Genomic DNA, 22,489 nt, shown 5'->3' on the forward strand with positions numbered 1-22,489 from the left:
GCACCCAGTTGCTTGAACAGCAAACATACCTGATTCTTCCCCATATTCCTGCAGTTCATCATTTGGCACTGGCAGAGCAGTGTCCTGCAGTAACTTCAAAATTTTGCTTGCCATGGCCAGATGAAGCCCTGAAATTCCACTTGAATATACAATAGAAGGTTAGAGAAGGAAGAGTGACTGAATTAATGGCAAAATTTTATAAAATAAATGGCTCTGCTGTAATGACAATTCATTTAGTATCCCTAGTCCTGAACTGCCCTCCACTAGTGTCCCAATAGTCCATTGTCTTGTAAATGAAGTTTCAAGAGTGAAGCTGAAATTGTTTTCCTTTTCTGAACTAAGAAACCCAGAAAAGGTGTTTGTTAGATGGAATGATGACAGTGGACTTCCAATGGGATAAATTAAATTTGAGTCTAGTGGCAAGAGTTAATATTCTTTCAAATTTCTATATTTATTAGTCCTGAATCAGTTGTCTTCTCCAAGTTACAGACTGACACTTTCATCAAATTTATTGATTTGGTATTCCTTATCAAACATACCTGTATTTAACTAAATTCCAGTATTAGCTTTTAGATTTATACTTATCAGTTGGTACTGTATTTACCTAAATGCTGCAACACTGTGTATTGTCAGATGACAGAATTAGAAATCTACGATAAGTAATGTTTACCACTGTTTTACCGTTATATTTGATGAATTTCATATATTATTTTCAGCTTCAAAATTCCATCTTTGAGGAGCAAATGTTTTCTCCAATTAGTATCAGAGTTTAAATGTCATGATTTAGAGAAGCACAGTTTTATTCTTCATATAAGTGGAGATATCTTTAAATAAAAATGGTCTGACTATTATAGAAGCATTTTGATATACTCAGCTTCACCTTCTTATGACATCTTAAGTGACTTAGTCAAGCACATTTCCATTTTTAACAATACTGGATAGGGAGGAGAGTGAGGTTATTTGTGTTGCAAAAATGAGACACCTTGTAGTTTTACAAAGAAGACTTTTAATTTAATCTGTTAACAGCCTTTTTTCAGAAGACCTGAATAAACCTTACATAGTTACAAATCTTGAAGTAAGAAGGAGAATTGTGGGTGCTCTTTTCTTCACTCTTTGACATTGTTGAAAACCATGTGCTTTATCTTATTTTTAAATTTTTATTTTGTCTGTGTTCTACATGATGAGGTCATTTGTGTTAAAAAGAAATATTTTTCGTAATGCACATCAACCACTGCTGTCCACTTGAAGACTTGCTGGCATTGTCCATGAGTTGAAAACATATGTTTTGTAGATAAATGTAAGCTGTTTTTTTCAGAAACCTCCTACTATGTTTTAAAAAGCAATCCCATTCTTCTCTAAAAGCACAATAACTCTTCAAATGTTTGGGGTTTTTTTTGTTAACAGATTGATCTCCTGGGAGAACTACTCACAGACAGTGAACTACGTTGATTCAATTAGACTGACAATGGGAGTGCAATTGTTGAGCTGGAGATGTGGAAAATTGCACAGGAAGAAGGGAGAATGTTGAACTTTCCAGGTTTAAGGCCCTACCTCTGATAGCTGACACACCAAACACGTGTTCAGTGATCTTTCAGATGCTTTCTTTGAGAAGTGGGTGTGATGCAAACAATCCCTTACCTTGGAGCTCTCCTACTAAATTTGGGCAATATCTAATATCCAGGGTAGTGCAGAACATGGAGAATGAGGTAGATTCCTTCTACTATGACACTAAAAAAGGAAGAAAAACCTCATCAGGAAACCAGACATTTTTTAATATTTTCTCCTAAACCAGCCTGACATCTTTTCATCTCTTTCCTTCACAATCTCTCTAAGTAATGCAACAGGTATCTCAGCCAAGTGTAGTGGACTGCACAGCTGTACACTTATGAATCCTTCTGTGCTTTGAAAGCTCCTTTAAAGAGCAGAGGAACAGGTGCAACTGATGCCAAGGGCAGCAGTTACTTGCCCTGTCTTAATATGGAACTTGATTAATTTACCTCTGAGATTAGATGGCACAGTTGTTTGTGGCAGCCAGATAGAAGGCAGATAAAAATTTCACACTAGTAATCTGTGACCTTTGAGAAATATATCTGAAATCGGTTTCAGAGCATGGAGATCATTAGCACAGATTGCTGTGTTGCTTCCCTAGTAACACCCATAGAAGGAAATATATAGTGAAGGTTTTCTCAGCTAAGCTAAAGCAAAATATCTTTATTTATAAAAGAACTATTTTATAGCCAGACTCTTTCAAAACATATTTTGAGCCATGAAGCAGAGTTTAGATGGCAATGGTTAGAGCTTCACAAAATACTGTCTTTGTGATTTTTTCACCCAAAGGAAGACCCTAAAAAAAAAACCCTATAAAGAAAATATTTGGTTTAATTCAAAGCATCAGCATTTATCAGTGGCATGGCAAGTCAGGCAAATTATATTTGTCATTTTTTTACACTTTAACTCAAATTATGACAAATTCACATTTCCCTGTAGTTGTGCAGTACTGCTTTTAGGTCAGAATTATGTTTAAAATTGTCAGTCTCTGGAGATTACATTCAAGTGATTTCATGGATGACACAGTGATCAGGAGGGAATACTGAGCTGCTTCTAAATATCCTCTTCCAGAAGTTTCAAGTTTCTTGAGCCACAGTTTAGGTGACAGTTCACCTCCAGAGAGCTGCACTTTAGATAACTCACCTGGCTTTTCTCTCCTCCTTATGTGTAGCTCATAGCTATTCATTTGATAAGATGAGCAGAAAAAAAAAAACATAGCTAACTTCAGAATCTTAAAAGCCAAAAATGATTATGACTGAAGAAAATTTGTTTCTTTTCTTAATGTCTTACTAAAAAGAAAATGTAAATATGTGAGGGCTGTGTAGTAACTGTGTAAAGTAAGTAAGATATGGCCTTTAAATGTCTAAATAAATTCTTTTATACAGGGGGTTTAGCATATATGGCTGATTGATAGTATTTTGTAATAAAGAAAGTAGGTGATACCCTTTCTCTGACTAATTTTATTTATTAATAAATTCCTGTCATGCTATTATGTGTTGGCGTATTTGGAATTTATAAGGTTTATACACAGAGAACATGGGTATAAAATGTGACAGAAAGCAGCTATAATTTCAGTGTGACCTTGCCTTATGCTTAGTAGAATGGTAGTAAAGATGATTGAAAGGAAGAGAAAGAAGGACTATGAAAACTAAGTCCAAATATGATTTACTGCTATTTACACTGTAAACATCTTCAGAATCCATGCTTTCAGTTACCTTCATGTATCCTTCAGTTTCAGGCAGTGCAACCACTCCAAGGAAATCATAATGCAAGATGGAGGACAATGAGAATCTGGTAGGTAGATGTCTCACCTGAGCTACAGGAGACTTGCTTTCCCACAGATTTGTGTTGTTTTGGACAACTTCACTTATGCCAGATCTTTTTCTGCTGATTTTGGCTATACCAGCTTTGAATGGGATGGTGTTTACCACTCTCTCAAAGCCAGAATATTTTTGGACCTCTCATGTGGGTAAACAAAATCGCAAGGAAGTCAGAATTGATAATCGGTTAAAGAAAAGTGTAACCTTGCCTTCTTGGTTGAAGTTGCATGTGTGTGCACAAGGGTTATTAATTCTTCTCCTTTTTCCCAGAGACACTGTCATGATTAGTACACTGAAGGGAGGGATATATGAAGGTGAGGGACCTGAGGATATAATGGGAATGTGGCCTGTCAGTAGGATTATTATACTTGACATTAATGTGCTTAGCTTTGTGTAATCAGTCTGTATCAGTGTCATATCCTCTAATTCCCTAGAAATGGTTGGAAAAAGTTTGCAGGTTTTGTCAGAAACCTTCCATTAGCAAAATAAGAAATTATTGTTATCATAATTTATTTATTTATTATTATTTTGCAATGTAATGTCTCCCAGTGCACAGTGTTCATCAAATGACACAGTCTGTGTCATCTTTGGCACCTACAGTACTGCAGAGTTTCTGTAGGTGGAGAAGTCAAAAGCTCTAACTTTTTGCTGTCACTACCCTGTTAACTCAGTAATGATGGAGTACAAATAAGAGAATTTCCTGGAATCTCATTTTTCCCTTCCAAACTGTAGCCAGGATTTCAGGCTGAATAATTCAACACTGGTGTCCTTTGGGTTTGCACCTGCTCTTGTATTGCTCTGTACAGAAAGACTTTAGCATCCAGAAAGGAAGCAGAACCTGAGACCCAGAGAAACAGTCACATTACTCTCTAATAATATAACCAGCAAGTTAGCAGATTAAAAAAGTCAGCCATTTTCTTATCCTTTGGCATGTTGAGACAGTAGCAGCTGCTGGTTGGAAACAGAGGTTAGTGTCACAATATGCTCATATACAAAAATAAGTGGCTGTGCTTGAGAAGTTTGTAGTCCCTATTTTCAGTATTGGGAGTGTTTCACAAATTTTAGCATATTTTAGAATGAAAAGGACTTTTCTTGTATGAATCTCTGTGTAAAATAAATTGCTCAGCTACTAAAAATAGATTTCCTCAGCTACTTCCTGTAGCTGAGTTAGTTATTCAGAACAAATTAATGGCAACTGAAATATGATAATGGAAGCACACAGTATCTTTGCCATATCGTAAACACATTTACTTGAGGAGTTTTGCCACTGTAATTTAGAGATAGTGACCTGAAGGCTGTTTTACAGCTTTTGTAAATGTCTGACCCTATAAATACTTCCTGTCTTTGCAATATCATGGGATCTGAGCTGATCAGTTTCAAATAACAGCCCTTGATTTCATGGACTATTCTGAACATTTGAAATAAGCATACTCCTGAGCACTGGAAGTCTCAGACCTAGACTGAGTTTTCAGGCTGAACAGGGACTAGCTAGAAATTGCTTAAAAAATATGTTCCACAGAGTTTTTAATGCATCTTTATGTAATTTTATTAGAAGCTTGGTTGTATCATTGGAAAGCCTAAACTGATTCGTATCAACAGGATAATTAAAACAAGTAGGTTAAAAAATTATGGTAAACTAGATTTTTTTTTTTTCCTTATTGCCTATTAGGCAATAAGGAAGTCAAGGTAAGTTGGCTTACAAAACAGCACATGAAAGCAGTTGATACACTGTGCTTGGCTTCAGGTTGTGGTTCATACTACACTCTTATTTAAATTGTTACACAAGGGATTCATCTTTTTCAATGTTCTTCATTTAATTTACCTGGCTATATATAGGAATTTCATTCATGCAGATATCTCCAAGCCTTTAGTATACTCAGAGGGAAGTGGTAATATTTAGGAGGTCTTTCCTGTAACTATTTTAGGCAGCCAGCCTATTTACTGGGGCTTTGGGGAGTTTAGAATTGATGAAGCTCTTGAAATGCAAGTGGAAACCTAACAATCACAAATTCTAATTAAATTAAAACCAATACTAAAAGAAGAGAGAGAATACGTTGTTATGTCAGCTTGCTCCTTGTTTGCAGTGGCTTCAGCTCTCACAAAGTTCAGGATGTCCATTACAGAGTACAAAATGCGCCTGAAGCATGCTGACCAATATGCACAGATATTCTGCACTCAGGTTTGCAAAGCTGTGAACCTCTGTGCATGAGGGCAATGCAGTGGACAATCAGGCTGTGTCATGTAATGTCACAGTGCAACTGAACTTTAAAAACATGTGGGCTTTAGGCTGACAAAGGAGCTTTGATTTTTCTTTTCAGCTGGACCCAGTAAGGAATTTTTCAGCAGTATAACACTGGGAAGTGATCAATCTCCTTCACGTTCTTCCCAGTGAGATCTAACCAGGGTTTTGTGAAGCAGAATCACACCTAACTGCTTTATAATGGGAGACCTCAAGTAAACCTCGCAACAGTGAGCAGATTAGTGGCTTCATCCTGAGCAATGTGGCAGAGTTGAGAGGGTGTAAAACCTAATGACAGGCTTACAAGGGTGCTGGAAGACTATGGAGCTTTGCATAGGAGTGAAAGTGCTAAACCCTGTATTGTGACCAAATATCAATGAGATAATTATTTACCACCTACTTTAATTACTCTTGCAGTTGCTGTTCTTCACTCTCTGTGCTAACCAGTTTTGTACTGTTGCTAGATTCTCTTAAGTGCTTGTTATGTTTCACCCCAGTGAGGAACTGTGGAGGTGATAACTGCAGAACAGTGGTGATGGCTAATAAAACTGTAATACTAAAATGAGCCCTGCTTTCAGTAGCTTATTACTTTTTTGGAAATTCTTCCTCTGGGATGAAAAACTGTTGAGTCAGAAAGGGATAGGGACATGTGGTGCAGGCTGAGATACTAAATGAATATGTTCAAAGGATACCACCTACCAAAGAAGTCATTCTCTCACTAATTCATTGTTTGCCAGGATATCCTGCCTATCTTTTTGCTTTAGCTGGACTGCTAGATGCTAAATCATCTAGCAGTCCAGCTAAATATATAAATACCTTTTGGTGGAGCACCCACGTCTACAGGCCAGTTTGAGTGGGGTTCCAATGATGACAGGTTGTGTGTATCTTGTCATTTTGTTGTATTAAAACTTCTGTGTCAGCAGCTATCCTTGTATAAATGGAGGAAGCCGAAGCTGTATTCATTCATAAACATGGCTGAATATCCCTGGCATGTATTTATAATAAAGTGTAGACAGGTTGGTTTTGATTGCAAAAGGCTCAAGGACTTTGGAGACAGATTGAGCTGTGAGCCAGGTAAACTGCATAGCATTTAACTGTGATCCCAGGGTAATGCTGGAGGGCTTAGATGGATAGCCACGCAACAGACACATGTCAATGGGGAAGACTGACCTGAGAAGACTGATAGCAGGTGCTATGTATGGATGCATGTTTGTGCAGGAAATTATTCTAATAATTAATGATTGCCATAAAGCACAATATGGCCTATTACAGCACAGAAAAAAGTAATTGTGCAGTCTCTGCTGCAAGGTACTGATTGACTGATTTGATGTATAGTTTGGGCTTTATCCTTTGAGAAGTGTTTTATGAGGTGGTATTTATAAACAAAGAATTCTGATTGTGCTTTTGCCCACCATGAAATTTATAAATCATACAAATTTCCAAACCTGTTAAAAAAAAAACCCAACAACACAGTATTGCTGGAGAACAAAAATTTAGAACTAAGATGGAGAATAAAAAGGTGCAAAGATCTGAAAAAACCTGATGTTTGCTGAAAATGCCAGATAGGATGTAGGATTATTGCACAACTCTGCCCTGACCATAAATGCATGGTCTGTATACCCTTTGCTTCTTCCCCTGGCCCACTCTTGTTAACTGAGAAATATTTTTGATTTTTTGATAAAAATTTTCTGCCAAGTGTAATTTTTTTCCACCTCTGTGTTAGGTGTAAGCATGTTTCTCAATAGCTGTGAGCATGCATTCTTTTTTTTCTTATGGGAACAATCTAAAAATTAGCTCTGGAGCGCCTGGAATAGTGTGTGCAGATCATTATCTGCATAAGTCCCATTTAGTTTAATTGAGCTCCATTTAAACTTAAATATGTTGCCTTGAAAATTGTTTTCCAGAACTGTCCTCAGAGTATCTTGGAAAGGATTCCATGCTTGAAAAAAATCATCTCAGTGTTCCTAAATATCTGCCTACGGAAGCTAGCATGACCTTTAATCATTTTCCTGGGCATTTCCCCCTTACTTTTTATACAGTTTTAAGGATCTCCTTTTGTTAAGAGTAGCTCAACCCTCATAATTAACAAATTGGGTAATGTTCTGGTTTGTTTTCTTCAAAGTAGAGCAGTTTGCTTCAAGGACCTAGCTGGTTTTGCAGCCTCCTTGAACTAAGAGAAAGAATACAGGCTGTTCTGCTTAGGAACTGCGTACTCTGTAGGCTGTACTGTGTACACAGTTTGTGAAGACATACCTGAGCTAACATTAACCTAAGCGGCCCCAGTGTTGCCATGATACCACTGAGTGTTGGCAGCAAATTCTCAAGATGGGGAGGCTGTGAGTTAATATTGTGCTCACCTCCATGCTATAGTGACCACACCTCACTCAGCTCTCTGGGGCAGAGCTTGAGATTGTCCCCATGAACTGCTGTCGTAGCTGTGACTACACGAGCTACCATTCATGCTTTGTGTTGTGGGTTTAAATGAAGCTTCAGGATGTAGGTCCAAATACACCTTCCACCTTGCTGAAACCTGCAGTGTTTGTGTCTTTAAGCAGGTGAATAGATCCAGTCCAATCTCTCTTTTCCAGTACAGCAACGAACTGTAACAGGAATATGTCATTCCATGACAGAAAGAAAATGGAACAAAAAAAGGAGCTAGGTGAAAGTCAGTCTCTTGTATGGATAGCACCAGAGGCTTTTATTTTAATGAGTCAAATTATCAAGTGGTGGGAACCTCTTGGAATGTAGCATGGTGCCCCACTTCTTCATGCTTCTTGTCTGGGCTTCCTTTGCATGGAAAATAAAATATGAGATGAATTGGGCCAATATGTGGTCAGCCCTAGTCCTACCATGAATCAACCAAAGCATATGAGCAGCCCCTGAAAACTGAGAAGCAGATCTTCGTCTGATAATACAGACAGAATAACACAGACCGGAATGATATTGGTATAGAGCATAGCTGTAGACTCCTTCGGTGCCAGTTTGATGAGCTCATCTGAGATTATCTTTTGGAAGTGTTTTTCTCTTTCACTGTTTGATCAGCTGGACTCTCATTATAGGTACCAAAGTTAGGTAGGATGATCTGAAGCCAGAGAGGCCTTCAGCGGGACCTGAGCAAGTGCTCTGTCCTTTGACAGTTTCAGGAGTCTGAAGACTTAAAGTGGTGCAGAAAGCCTAGATTCTGGAAAAGATCCCATCATGCATGAGATTTAGGAAGAATGGTTCACTCATTATTTTTTTGAACAGAAGGGGAAAAGGGAAACAGATGCAGTCCCCACTGAAATTGATTATAAATGGTGTTTTCCAGCAACAAATAAATACTATTCTAACTTTCTGGTGATGTGCTGCTATGCAGTCTTTTGTGGTATAAGGGTTTAGCCAGAGGGGACAGGAAATTAATCAATTCTAGCATGTGCATGTCAGTAGTTGGTTTTTTTCCTAATATGAATTTGAAATTAAATCTACTGCAAACACTATTTCAGTTAAGGCAAAGATCAATCCAATCCTGAAGCCCTTACCCTTGTTAATAATTTGCTTCTTTGCAAATAGAATCTCAGTGATCCTTAAAAATTCCAGAAGCTTAAATTTTAAAAACAGTGATGCTGCTGCAGGCAAGGTGATTGCAGCTGTTAGTTCCTCTTTATGTCAGAGGAGGATCTGGTATCAAAAACCCAAAGGATTCCTAAACTGCTTTGCCAGTGCCTTAAAACCAGAAAGTCCTATTGCATTCACAGGAGGAAAATCACTAAAGTGTGAAACTTCGCATTCATTAATCTAATGAATTGGAAAAAATCAAAGCAATTGTAAATGAGAAATATTGCCTAGTTTTCTTTTTTCCTTTTTTTTTTTTATTTTTTTTAAAGTTTTTTATATTCTGCATGCTTGGTTCATGTTTCAATGAATATTCTTTCTTCCTGGTGGCCAGGAATAGTGAGTGGGGAGACTGTGAATCTATGATTATGCAACTTTATGGTTCCTTTTTTAGTCATCTGATGTTTTATATGGTGTCAAAGATGTTTATGAAATGCACGTCTAGCCTTTCTTAAGCAAAGCCAACCTTTCCAAACCAAACTGATGTGCTGCTAGTACTAACCATAATTATTAAATGGTAATTACATTGCCTTAAGCTTTAATAATGTCTAAAATAAAAATTGTCAGGGAAACTAATACCAACAAAAATTACTTCTTGTAGAGCAAACTAGTTTTCAGTGCCGAAGTTACAATACAAAAAGCTGTATCTCTAGCTGATCAACGCTTATGGAAGTAAAAAGCCCCCATACAACTGATTTTCTACTAATTTGTCATAGTTCATTTGAGTTAACACAACAGAAAAGGTCACTCAGTCAACTTCAGGACCTGTCATCTGTGATAAGAGTTTTAAAGCACATCTTGAGATAAAACATCACTGGGGATGTGAAAGAGAATAGAAATGAGCATGAAATACAACACGTGTTTCTCAAAGAAAGACTATTGCTCGCTACTCTTGTCATTTGTCTGAGAGCAGACAGTATCACAGTATCACAGTATCACAGTAGGTTAGAGATTGGAAGGGACCTCAAAAGATCATCTAGTCCAATCCCCCTGCCGGAGCAGGAACACCTAGATAAGGTTACACAGGAACGTGTCCAGGCGGGTCTTGAATGTCTCCAAAGAAGGAGATTCCACAACCTCCCTGGGCAGCCTGTTCCAGTGTTCCGTCACCCTCACTGAGAAGAAGTTTCTTCTCAGGTTTAAGTGGAACCTCTTGTGCTCCAATTTGTATCCATTACCCCTTGTCCTTCCATTGTTTGCCACTGAGAAGAGCCTGGCTCCATCCTCGTGACACTCCCCCTTTATATATTTATATACACTAATAAGGTCACCCCTCAATCTCCTCTTCTCCAAACTGTAGAGACCCAGCTCCCTCAGTCTTTCCTCATAAGGGAGATGCTCCACTCCCTTAATCATCTTAGTTGCCCTGCGCTGGACTCTCTCCAGCAGGTCCCTCGAGTACAGTACCATGTAGGAAAATTGCTAAAGATGGAGAAGCTGGGTCAAGAATAAAAATTCTTCATTTGCAAAGAATGTGCTTCAGGGCAGCACCAGTTCAATGAGCTCTCGTTAAAGTTGGAGGGGAATTCTGAGTACCTCTGAGGTTCATGGTGGAGCTGCCTGGATCTTGAAGAACTGGAGTTTCCCAGCTCTGTAGCTCTGGGAGAACCTCATGTGGCAGGAGAATGCAGGGGTTGAAGAACCCATACATGTGTGGCGCCTGCTCATTTACTCTGTTTCTTACCACATTCTTACCATTTGCCGGTGAAGCTGAACGCAAAACGTTATGATTGCTGTTTAACATTGCTGGCTTGAACGGATTTTAAGTGTGCTTCCAGAACTGCAGCAAGAAGCTTGGGTGATGAGGACATACGCCCTTCACCAGTTCTGGTGTGCACTACTTTGTTCTCCTCTGTCTCTCTACAGCCTTTATGACTTGTTGAAAGTAGTGTCTATCTTTTCTGCCCTTCACTTTCTCTTCCTGTTGCTTAGAGTCATGGCTTCCCTTTCTCTTCTTTGAAGCCTCCTCTGGCTGATGAATGTTGGTGATAGAGGTTATAAGTGGCTGGAAAAAGCCTGCAAGATCTTGCAAGATCCTAAGTCTAACGCTAAATTAAATAATTCAATTACAGATTTTGTATGACTGCTGTACCTAAATATTCATAGAATCATAGAATATCTGAGATTTAAAAGGACCAATAAGGATCATTGAGTCCAACTCCCTGCTTCTTGTAGGACTACCTAAAACTAAACCATATGACTAAGAGCACTTTCCAGCCTCTCCTTGAACTCTGACAGCCTTGATGCTGTGACCGTTTCCCTGGGGAGCCTGTTCCAATGACCAACCACTCTCTCAGTGAAGAACTTTTTCCTAATGTACAATCTGAACTTCCCCTAACACAGCTTCATTCCATTTCCTCATGTCCTGTTGCTGGTCGCCAGAGAGAGATCAGCACCCCCCTTCCTCTTCTTCCCTTGAGTAAGTTGTAAACTGTGATGGGGTCATCCTTCAGCCTTCTTTTCTACAGGCCAAATAAAACAATGGCCTCAGATGCTTCTTGTAAATCTTGTCTTCAAGACCTTTCACCATCTTAGTTGCCCTCCTCCTCTGGGCACAATCTAATAGTTTGATGTCCTCCATATACAGAGGCACCCAAAACTTCACTCAGTACTCAAGATGGGGCTGCACTAGTGCAGTATAGAGTAGACAGTCACCTCCCTTGACTGGCTAGCTACGTTGTTCTTGACGCACCCCAGGACATAGCACCCTTTTGGCTGCCAGGGCACACTGTTGACTTCCATCAAGCCAAACCAGCAGGTCTCTTTCTGCAGGGCTGCTCTCCAGCTTCTCATCTCCTAGTTTGTGTGTGTAACTAGGATTGCCCATCCCACATGGAGAATCTGGCACTTGTTCTTGTTAAATTGCATACAGTTGGTGATTGCCCAGCTCTCTAGTCTATCCAGATCTCTTTGTAAGACCTCTTTACCTTCAAAAGAGTCCACAGCACCTCATGGGTTAGTATTGTTGGCAAACTTACTTAATGTACATTTGATTCCTGCGTTCAGATCATCTATAAAAACAGTGAAATGACTCTAAAATTGAGCCCTGGGGAGCCCCACTGGTGACTGGCTACCAGCCAAATGTAACCCCATTTACAATAACCCTTCAAGCTTGTCTTGTCAGGCAATTGCTTACCCAACATATTATGGACTTGTCTAGCTGTGTGCTGGACGTTTAATCCAAAATCTCACAGGATACTGTGAGAGGCAGTATCAAAAGTTTTGCTAAAATCCAAACCCTCCACATCTACTGGCTTCCCTTGGTCAACTGGGTGTGTGACCTTGTCATAAAAGGGAATTAAGCTGGTTAAGTAGGACTTCCACTCGGACCCATGCTGGCTATGAGTGCATTGTCTCTCGAGTACTTTTCAATAACCCCCAGAATAACCTTCTTCATATTCCAGTAGGTTTACATAGGTCCTAAACAAATGCAGATTTTTAAACTCAGATTAGTGTACATGTAGTTAATTTTTTTTTTTATTTTTTTTAATGCATAAGGCTGGGTGGAGAAGTGATCAATATTTCCTTCTAGTATTGTTTGAAGAGAAGCTATCCAGTCTTTTCTAGTTTAAACAGACCACAAACAGATTCTGGTTAGACTACCAGCCCACTAGATTTTCTGCAGCAATCTGCCGTTATACCTAAAAGTATGGAACTAATCTCTGATACTGCTTTTCTATGTTAGAAATTTCCTCAGGGGAAAGATCCTTCTTGTCTGCGTGTGAAACAGGAATGTGGACTAGCCAGGTTTTCTCCATTCAAAGATGATCCAAAGTTCTTAAGTATCAAGCATTGTAGAGCAAAATTTTGCAAAGGTTGCTGTATCCTCATTTACAATGGGTTTTCATTCTTTATCCTGATTTTATGCAGAAATGAGTAAAGACAGTGGCAAACATTTTGTTTTCAAATAAACTGATGGAATAGAGCTGAGCTTAGGACTTGATTAAAGAAGGCATTTCATCTGAACTGAGCATGTGTGTTAGCAGAGATGGCAAACTGTTACTTACAACTTTGGTGAGACTGAATGAAGTCATGCTAAGCAACTGTACTGGTGAGGAAAATTTCCTCTCAATAAACATGTAAATGTGTGTGTAGTTGAAGAAAATGGGCAGAGAGTTTCTGAGCTAATAGATGGTTGATTTTTACAGGTAGCAGTTTCAACTCAAGCATAACATTTTCCTTTTGGTTAGCATGCTAGAGGGTTTGTGTGGTCTGACCTTTAGCTGATCTGCCTGACTATGCATCTCCCACTGGTGTTAGTGTGAAGAAGCACTGCTAATGGTCTCTGTCAGTGTGTTTGCACTGGAGAGACAGCCAAGCTAGCCATAATTAAGATAGAGTAACAAAAGTAGTCTAGCTGTGATCATAAAGAAATTCCATGCTTTTGTGGAAATAGTGCTTCCATCAGGCTGTTCTGCCAGTTTAGAAATAGCCTTATGCTTTGCCCCACTAGTGCTTCCTACCTGGTGATCCAAAGATGCTCCTTGAGTCATAGACTGTGGTCCATGGAATGACTGAAATGGCTTACTTTCCTTAACATAAATATACATTTATTTACAATGTCATGAGAGAAAATAGAAGGAATGAATGAATACTCATAGTTTGCTCTAATTTTTATTTGGTTATAAAGGAACAGTTGCAACAATAGAGTGAGTCACAGTGGCACAAGATGGGTGGTGACTTCTCAGGTTAAAAGAAGCTGAGAAACAGTGTTCAACTCCATGCTGTTGCAAATGCCTTATATCATATATCCTTCCAGAAGGAAAATATATTTTTAAGTCTAGCTGTGAAAGAGAAGGAGTGACTGGATAGTGGAATAGACCTCTCTGTACAGTTTATAAGAAGGAAGAGCACTACTTGGAAAACTTTTCAGATGTTTTATTTTTGTGTTAGTTACCATAAAAATCTATATGCAGAGTGGCAGGTTGGAGCTGGAACAGTGACACTTTGTGAGCCATTTCTGGCTGTCTGTAGTCCTTATCATTCTCCACTGAGCTGCCAGCTCCTGCAGCACTGAACTATCATTTCCAGGACTTCTGATTTGGTGGAAGGGTAGCCATTCCTTTGAAGAAGAGTAGGATTTATGCCAATAGTTCAGAAAGGACCACAGAAAATCCCTGCCTACTTCAATCTAATTTGCTGCCAGGGCTTTTTCCTTAGTTATTTTGTAGTTGGGTGTGATTAGTGGGGAAACAAAGCTGACTTACATTTACAGATTGCATCATCTCAGCTGCACATCAGAAATCCCCAAGGCTCTGGACACTGCTTTCAGTGAAACAGCAGGCTTTTCTGAATGGCTTGCATTTCTCCTGCCATTAATTCTCCTTCAGCTTTTTCTGCTTGTCTGTTTCTCTTTGCTCTTCTAGTAAAATAAACTAACACTATTTACCTCCCTCAGGTCTTTTTGATTTTAGATTTTTCCCTGCGATTAGTCATCTATGTCAAGAGAAAACTGAAGCAGGTTTACAGCAATGCTAGTGCAAAGGTTGCTCAAGTGAAAAAGAAGGATCTAGCTTCCCAGTTAATTGACAGCATTATGGAAATTTGTCTGTTGAGGAAGTTACTTGCAAGGCTTTTGTTGTATTAATTTCTCTTTGCACCTTCTCTCTTAGCTTTAACATGAATGTATTTTCCGGTGCTATATCATGTGAGTTAGTGCCACCCACTGCAGATTATGTCACACATTAAATCCAAAACACAGTGATGTTTGCACAGATCCTGCAATAGGGTAATAGCTCTAAGAAGCATTTTAATTTTGAGATGGTAAATTGCATTTCTATTTATTGTTTATCCATTGTAAAATTTTAAAGGCAGAGCTTTCTCTTAAAATGTAAACTTCAAGTAATGACCTCAGGGAGACTGAAATGTAAGATTTATCCATGATGGATAGGGCTATTCTGCTGTTGTCTGTAGTATCCCAACACTGGCGGTGACCAGTAGCAGAAAGGTAAAATAGAAAAGAGGGAACATGACTTATTTTATAGTTACTTTTAAAGATAACTTTATGGTGACATGCATAAAGCAATCTCAGCTCATCTGGAGCTTCCAGATATTATAACCACTACAGCTTTTAAAGATAATACGATTTCTGTTTTCGTAAAATTCAAATGTATAAAAACTTTCCCCTTCACCCCCATCATGCCATTAATCTTACTTTCAGTCTGGACTTACTGGGGCAATATTATTGTCTACATGTTTAGGTAAAAGTAGGTAGAAAGTAAAAGTACAGAAATGGTGCTAGGGTTTCTACATTTAGCACTTACCTAAGCCACTCACAATACATGTACCATAGCTGACAGGAAAATTTAGTCCAATTTGGGGTATTTGTGCCAAGTCAGGTATAGGTTACCTAACAACTGGCATATATACTTTATGATTTTAAAATGGGGTTAATGCAGCTCATCTTTCATAGTTCTGGTGAGCGATCTCTGCCCTTTCTGTGCTCAGGCTTTCTGTTCGCTTCCTGATCTACCAGTCATATGAGGGAGCCGTCAAGTCCCACAGAGCTGGACTGCAGTATGTAGCATCCGGGCCATATAAAACCACAAAACCACGGGTATGGTTTTTTTTTTTTCCTGTTTTCTTGTGTCCTTTTTTTTTTTTTTTTTTTTTTAATGCATATTCCTCAAAAGGAGGTTCAGTGCATTTCCTCCAAGCAATCTTGTTAGATTTAAAAGTTCAGAGTGGGAGGTCTTGAGAAAGCCTTTCTTCAAGATCCTGGTAATGACAAGGTCATGGGTGGCTAGCAGTATTGTGTTCACAGTCTTACCTGGAAGCATAGGCGTGATATCCTGTGTATATATATATATCTATATCTGTATATATATATTATACAAAGCTACCTCTTTGTCTTAATTTCACTTTCCATCTTTTAAGCTCTTACATGCTTGAAGACAGCTGCCCCATCCCCATGATCTCCCTAGTGGGCTTCTAGCTCTAGGAAAGTACTGTGTTGTTTTTGCAAAATAAGTACAATTTATTACTATCTTCATCACTTTTTAGTTAATATATAAAAATTTTAGTGTACTGTGCAAAACTATCCAATCATTTCATAATTAATTAACATTGCCAGCTTTCCTGCCTTAAACTGAGAAACCTGCACTCCTAACTTCAGGCTAATGAATCCCGTTATATTCCGCACCTTGACACAAAAGTTTCTCTTGCCCTACTTTGCCTTGAATTCCAGCGTCCTCTGGTGCCCCGGACAGAATGTCAGCTGGGAATAAAGAGCTAGCACAAAATATATGGAAATTGGAGGAGGTGATGGATCCAAGGGCATGACAGCATTCTATTTCTGTACTTAACTGTAAAGAAAGTAAGCAAGCCAACTCAAAACTCCTTAGCATTTGAAAGAATAAAACCAAAAGTTGTGCAGCATAGAATGGTGGTATTTCAGTCTAGTGATGCTCAGGGCAGGCAGTGTTGAATGTCATGGGAAACAGCAGATGCTGGAGTTGTATCTATTGCTTACTTGCTGAGGTGGGTAGGTTGGGGGATGGCAGTTGGTATTTCCTGCAAGATGGTCCTACTTATGGCTGCAGCTGGCACAGTTGTAGTGCCAAAGATAATAGAAGGTTTAATCTAAAGGATGGTTTAGCACAGTAACAAATGGGTGGAAAACTGGTCCTGAATAAATTAAGGTGGAAAAAGATTCTAACCACTGGTGTTGTCAGGTTCAGGAGCAAGGCTTGAGGAGGAGGAAAGGGACTGTCAGTGATTCTGAGTGGGGTGCCATTTGATGGGTACTGTAGGTGTTAACAGCTAGGTTTGCAAGGGACAGGGTTCTGAGGTAGGGGCTGGATTCCCAAACTATCTCCTGTGTTTCTGAATCTGACCCTTTCCCAGTCCAGATAACAGTAACAATCAAACTTTTCTTATTTTTAATGGGGCAAGATACTTGAATTGTGAACCAGCCTCACGTCTTAGGCCTCCAATGCTGTAACAGTATAATGCCAAGAGACCTTTATAAGCCCCTGTTTACTGTTTGACCCTGAATCATGATGGTCAATTCTGTTACTTAATATATGTTGGAACAACACCATTTCCTTTCTATCTGCTTACCCAGCTCTCCTGACAGGGAGGGAGAACAGGTGTAACTGGCCAAAAGCATGGCTTGTTGCCTGACATCTGTTGCGATAAAATGTGACTTTCTGAAATCTGCCATTCAGATCTTGTACAAATACAGAATGGGCTGGGTCTGCCCGCTCTGGAGATTCAAAGCGCAAGTAAATACGCCCATACTTACTGGAGATGTTAACAGCTTCTGTAAAAATTCAGGTAGAAAAACACTTCAGGTTTTACCATGATGTTGTATGTTCCTGTGTTTCGGAAATACTTATTTTTCAGTTGTAAATTAAAAAAGATGTGTGTATTCTGTCTACTCCTAGGAAATTACAAGTCCCACTCATTTAAAGTCAATTTCAGTTAAGCCAGGGAGACGCAGTGGTCTCCAGTATGGCTTTCAAATGCTGTGCTTTCAGATAAAGAATAAGACTTCTAGCAATTCAATAAAAGTCAGTATTCATCAATAGCTCTTTTTCGGAACCACAATGAAATATGCCTACTGCATTTGAAAAATAGGTTATTTTAGCTCTAAATTGCCACTTGCCTCCTACTCAGTATTCTGACACTTGGGATAATTTCTGCTTCATCCTTGAAAGCTTTCCCAGTACATATTAAGCAAGTTGAAACTCACAACCAAAGTCCTGTCCTGGCATGACTTTCTTCTCTCATTTAAAAAAAGTCACACAAAAAAAAAACCCCAATGAAATTTGTTCCTCTTTCCTCACGGAGATCCATGCAGTTAGCTCCTGAATGAGTCATCAGACTTTTCAGCTGATAATTCATCAATTAGATTTGTCTCTCCCCACCTTTTTTTGCACATGAAGTATAAGTGATCTGTGCTGAAAGGTTAAACCTTCTGAATTTACGCCACTTTTAGTATAAGCCAGGTCACTTTAACAACAGTTATTTTATAAAGTCCAACTGCTTTAATGTGTGTACTTCTGGCAGTGTTATGGTAAATGTGTTTGTCATTCATGCAGTGTGCCATATAATATTATAATATTTTGCTTTTTTGTTTGGGGTTTGGTGGGGTTTCTTTCAGATCTCTAGATTTCTGCCCATAATCAAGACTTTTAAATCCAGTTTAAAACTTGCTTTTTGTCTTTTAACCTTTTGTGACGTTCCAGAGGGAGTTTCTAGAGCTGTAGTTATGTCAGCTCTTCAGGTCTGGTGCCTGAAGCCAAGACAATCTTAATGCTTCTCATGTAGGAACAGAGATGGGAGAGTTTTACACATCAGAGCAATATCCCATTTTATTTGTTGTCTAGCATGCCCATTTGTTTTCAAATGTCCTTGTAGCTCACTACTTTGCTATCAGAACTATAAACCTATATTGTAGCTCTGAATTCAGAGAATCTTAGACATACTTGAACAATTTCATTTACAGTTATATAAAGACACTTAAAATCTATTTTTTTTGAAAGAGCTCTTTAGTTTGCTCTCAGATGGTGCTGCTGGTCTATAGGATAACACGGAGGAGGGCTGTCTCAATCTGACATCTCAGATAAAGGTCTTCCAAAACATTACAAATTTTCAAAATCTTAACATTTCAACATTAGGAAAATGTTTAAAATTAGCCATACTGCTATTTTTCATGCTTCCTTCTTAAGATATGTGTAACACAATCTCATAAGCATTAATAAGCAAGTTCTCAGAGTGATACAGCTGGGGAGAAATAAGAAAAAGAGTCATATCCCTGCCCTTAAAGAATGTAAAGATTCTGTCTTAGATAAAAATAGAAACCTTTAAATAGTGTTTAAGAGTTTCTTCTTTCAGACTGGACTTGCAGTAGAGTGTAAGAGGATTAGGCAGCCACCTCTCACTGAAATTCAGTGTGAAGTGACAACAGCAATGTTTTTAACCTCTTCCAAGAACTCCAGCTTTAAATCCTTTCCTTTTACCCTTTCCCTTTCCCTTCTTACCATTTTTCCTCTTTCCTTTTTTTCCATTTTTTTCTCTTTCCCTTTTCTTTCCCTTTCCCTTCTTTCCTTTCCTTTCCTTGCTGGATTCAGAAAGTCCGAATAATAGATATTATTTTCCTACTACTACACCCTCCCACTTTTTTTGAGAGACTGTGTTTTGTACTGTCATGGAAGTGCTACATTTTTGTGAGTTCTCTGTGTGTGTGTGGAAAGAAAGGGTGGTCATCTGGGAGGATGTATAACTTGTTTTATCAACAGTTGCTGCATTTCCGTTTCTTAAAACTGTTTGCTTGGGCTGCTCTTTCTTACTGTGTGTTTATCATTGAATGTAAATTTCATAGCAAACATTTTTGTTTAAAGATTCTGAAGAAATGTGCAGCAGTTTCATGTGATTTCTGCTCCCTTGCAGCTTAGATAAGACACCAGCCCTAGAAACCTCTGTATTTGATTGCAGGCTGGGTTCTTTTTTCTGTTCCCTGGATTTCATTTCAAGCAGTAAAAGTGTCCCTATAAGCAGACTACAACAACCAGGATTTTCTGTGGCAGAGACAGACAACTTGGCCGCACACAAAGAGTTGTGGTCAATGGCCCAAAGTCCAGCTGGAGACCAGTAACGAGTGGTGTCCCTCAGGGATCGGTGTTGGGACCGGTCTTGTTTAACATCTTCATCGCTGACATGGACAGTGGGATTGAGTGCACCCTCAGCAAGTTTGCTGATGACACCAAGCTGTGTGGTTCAGTTGATACGCTGGAGGGAAGGAATGCCATCCAGAGGGACCTTGACACGCTTGTGAGGTGGGCTGATGCCAACCTCATGAAGTTTAACCATGCCAAGTGCAAGGTCCTACACCTGGGTCGGAGCAATCCCAGGCACAGCTACAGGCTGGGCAGAGAAGAGATTCAGAACAGCCCTGTGGAGAAGGACTTTGGGGTGTTGGTCGGTGAGAAAATGAACATGAGCAAGCTTCAGTGTGCGCTTGCAGCCCAGAAAGCCAACCATATCCTGGGCTGCATCAAAAGGAGCGTGACCAGCAGGTTGAAGGAGGTGATCCTGCCCCTCTACTCTGCTCTCATTAGTCCTCACTTGGAGTATTGTGTACAGTTCTGGTGTCCTCAACATAAAAAGGACATGGAACTGTTGGAACAAGTCCAGAGGAGGGCCACAAGGATGAACAGGGGACTGGATCAGCTCCTGTATGAAGATAGGCTGAAAAAGCTGGGGTTGCTCAGACTGGAGAAGAGAAGGCTGTGTGGCGACCTCATAGCAGCCTTCCAGTATCTGAAGGGGGGCTATACGGATGCTGAGGAGGGACTCTTCATTAGGGACTGTAGTGGTAGGACAAGGGGTAATGGGCTAAAACTTAAACAGGGGAAGTTTAGATTGGATCTAAGGAGGAAATTCTTTACTGTAAGGGTGGTGAGGCACTGGAATGGGTTGCCCAGGGAGGTTGTGAATGCTCCATCCCTGGCAGTGTTCAAGGCCAGGTTGGACGAGGCCTTGGGTAATATGGTTTAGTGTGAGGTGTCCCTGCCCATGGTAGGGGCATTGGAACTTGATGATCTTAAGGTCCTTTCCAGCCCTAACTATTCTATGATTCTGTGCTTCTATAGAGATGTGGGGGAGGGACTCTTCATTAGGGAGTGTAGTGACAGGACAAGGGGTAATGGGTTAAAACTTAAACAGGGGAAGTTTAGATTGGATATAAGGAGGAAATTCTTTACTGTGAGGGTGGTGAGGCACTGGAATGGGTTGCCCAGGGAAGGTGTGAATGCTCCATCCCTGGCAGGGTTCAAGGCCAGGTTGGACGAGGCCTGGGCTGACGTGGTTTAGTGTGAGGTGTCCCTGCCCGTGGCAGGGGGGTTGGAACTTGATGATCTTAAGGTCCTTTCCAACCCTAACTATTCTATGATTCTATGAAGTTGTGGAGACTTGGAGGAGATGTCTAAATAGTGCATAGTCATGAGGTGGTCCTGGTCTGCAGCAAATATTCTTGGCAAGTAAAGATAACTGCTGTGTGTGACAGATTCTTGAGATCAGGCTCTGAAACAAGAGAAGCAATTGGTAGAAATTATCTTTAAAATAGGGATTTTGTTGCTCTCTACCTTACTGTGAATCGTCTTATAGTCTAAAAAATCCAGCCTGTGCCTGTAGCTGTTATTTCCCAAGGGCCCTCACAATTCTAGCCTTCTGTGAGCAGGATTTAAATTAACAAAGAATGAACACAGGTTGTGAAAAAATTGTAGTGTGGGTGGAAACTATTTTTGTGTGCCTTTAGGAGTCATATTGTCGTTTTCCCTTAATTAACAAAAGATAAATATTGAGAGGCTTTCTGGAAGAATAAAAGATACTTTCTGCTCTAACCATTTTAATCCGCCATACAGAGATAACAGGCTTGTTGCAGAGAGCTGGGATTACAGAGCACATGAGTTGCCAAGCTCATGGTTGTGACCTGAACTCAAACCATACAAAGGAGGCTGATTCTACTAATGTTTTGTTTTGGTTTTTTTTTTCATTATGTATTTTTATTTGACTGGAAGTCTGTGTATGCTTAACATGCTGTTCCTTATGGCCAGAAGGAGGTAACAGGTGGAGGTCAGGGGGTTCAGTCAGTAGTTCCTTTGGGATAGTACAGCTCATTAAGCTTAAAAAGAGTAGGGGAGTTCCAGGCATGACAGTTTCTGGCAGTCCCATTTATGTTTGTCGCTTCAAAAGCACTGGCTGTGTTTGCAGTTGAACTTTCAATAGCAGCTAATTCAGTGCTGAATCAGTCACTAAAGCTTTCAGAGCAGTTGGGCCTTTGGAAAGGAGGAACCCGAGGAGAGAAGGACCCTGAAAGGTCAAACAAAGGAGGAGAAATTCTCAGCGTCCAGTCCCTAGCAAAATTAAGATTTCACTGGGTGTGTGGCAGCTTGAAATGAAGCAGAGTAAAGCAGCTCCTTCACGTGGTTTAAGCCCAGCCGGCAACCCAAAACCACGCAGCTGCTTGCTCACTCCCCCCCTTCTTTTCCTCCCCCCTCTCCTGGAGAGATGGGAAGGAGAATCGAAAGAATGTAACTCCCACGGGTTGAGATAAGAGCAGTCCAGTAACTAAGGTATAACACAAACCACTGCTGCTGCCACCAATGATAATAATGATAAGCGAAATAACAAGGGAAGAAAATACAACCACTCACCACCCGCCAACTGATACTTAGCCTGTCCGAGCAGTGATCTAGCCCTTCCAGGTAACTGCCCCCAGTTCTGCATCCTGGGCCTTATGTGCTGTGGTATGGAATACCTCTTTGGTCAGTTTGGGTCAGGTGTC

The sequence above is a fragment of the Neopsephotus bourkii genome, unplaced genomic scaffold (assembly GCF_033783945.1).
Source record: "Neopsephotus bourkii isolate Nb327-2 ecotype Australia unplaced genomic scaffold, CSIRO-AGI_Nbou_v1 NB_1234, whole genome shotgun sequence".
In the NCBI taxonomy this organism is placed as follows: domain Eukaryota; kingdom Metazoa; phylum Chordata; class Aves; order Psittaciformes; family Psittacidae; genus Neopsephotus; species Neopsephotus bourkii.